A 1,904-nucleotide genomic window follows, 5' to 3' on the forward strand; every position below is an offset into this window, starting at 1 on the left:
CATTCATAATATTAATATTTTAAGATTTATATTTCTGTAAGAAAAAGAAAGAGTGGGAGGGAAGCTGGGAAACATTCTAAAGAAATCATCAGAAAGACTCTCTGGACCTATGTATTTCCTTATGAAACATGAAAGAGTGATAATATTTTAAGTAAAAATTCTATTTTTAACAATAAAAAAGTAATGCAAAAAGGGCCGGAGAGATAGCACAACAGTGGAGCATTTGCCTTGCATGCGGCCAACCTGGGAGGGTCCCTGTTTGCTTCCTGGCATCCCCTATGGTCCCACAGCCTGCTCAGAAGTAACCCCTGAGTGTTGCTGGGTGTGGTCCCCAAGCCAACCAACCAATACATAAATGATGTTTAAAAAATTAAAAAAATATGCAATAAGATATAGTGGAGTGGAAAATGTATTTACCATGCATATTGTATACCCAGGTTCAATTCCCTGTACCATATATAGTTCTTCAAACCCAAACCCCTAACCTCAAAACAAATGTTGAGCACAGCTGGGTATGACCCAAACCCCCTTGGAAAAAAGAATGCTAACAGTCACAGTTTATTTATTTAGAAATACATTAGCATTATTTTACATTGATAATCTCTGACTCAATATCAATTTGATACATTGTAGGATATCAATAACCTAAAGAAAATTCATCCCTGTACTCATAAATGCATATACACTCTGGAGTTGTTCAGAGAATTAAAATTAAATGTCTACTTGTAAGGAGAATTGTTATAATACAACCATTATCCATATGATGCACATAATCGTTAAAATAGCAAAGAAGAAATTTACTGACGTGGAGAAATTTCCAAAGATATATAGATTTATTGCTAAGTAAAGATAGAAGTCACTGAGCAATATTATTGGTTTATTTTACATTAGTGAGGAGTTTGAAATAAATTATACATCTTTGTGGAAGTAAACTTCAGGAAGGATACAAACAGGAATATAACAGTTGTATTTTTGTGCACAAGAAGGAATAAGAATACCTTTTATTACTCTTATCTCTATTACACTATTATTTGAGTTGTTTATAATTAGGATGAATGTAGTTGTACAATTTTAAATATTCAAAGCAACTCGGGGCTGGAGAGACAGCATGGCAGTAGGACGTTTGCCTTGCACGAAGCTGATTCAAACAGATGGTTGTTCGAATCCTGCATCCCATATGGTCCTCCGTGCCTGCCAGGAGCAACTTTTGAGCACAGAACCAGGAGTAACCTCTGAGTGCCACTGGGTGTAACTCAAACAAAAAAGACCAAACAAAAAAAAAAAAAAGCAACTTGTTAAAGTACTAAATATTCATGATCGATATAACAGTACAGGTTTAATGATAATATTATGGCTTTATTTCCTACACTTAGAACAAAATTCCTACATATATACTGTTACAGAAAAGGCTGATCTGCTCTAAGGTCCTATGGATAGCATATGAGATTATCATACTGATCATTGGAGCTCTTAAATATTTCAGCTCTTATATTTAACAACTCAAATTTATAAACCAGACAGAAAGGCAAGTACGCCTATCAATCTATAGCATACACATCCTTTTTTTGCCTTTTGGTGAAGATCAAGTGTAGTATCTGTTCTTATCACATAGTATATACGACTTATATGTAGTAATAGAATCTATCAGAAGAGTAAGACCTCTCTTTAATCTTTCTGATCCCTTTCTGCTCACTTTCTTGATGACTTTATCTCATTTAATCCCACAAAATGAGCACTGGAACTCATTAGGAGTGGAAGTTGAAGCTTAGAAATTTTAAATTATGGGTGCTCTATGACAACTTTAAATCATCTGGGGAGCACTGCAATGTACTTCAAACTTCTGGTTGTAAAAAGCGAAGGGCAGGTTCTCAAGGAAAGCAGCAGTGGTTTGCTACATAGCAGAT

General features: G+C 34.9%; 1 pseudogene; it reads left to right on the plus strand.

Annotated features, from left to right (window-relative positions):
* Window positions 1-1,556: 1,556 nt before the first annotated feature.
* On the plus strand, window positions 1,557-1,664 carry LOC126031498 (uncharacterized; annotated as a pseudogene).
* The last annotated feature ends 240 nt before the right edge of the window (window positions 1,665-1,904 follow it).

The sequence above is a fragment of the Suncus etruscus genome, chromosome 15 (assembly GCF_024139225.1).
Source record: "Suncus etruscus isolate mSunEtr1 chromosome 15, mSunEtr1.pri.cur, whole genome shotgun sequence".
NCBI lineage: Eukaryota > Metazoa > Chordata > Mammalia > Eulipotyphla > Soricidae > Suncus > Suncus etruscus.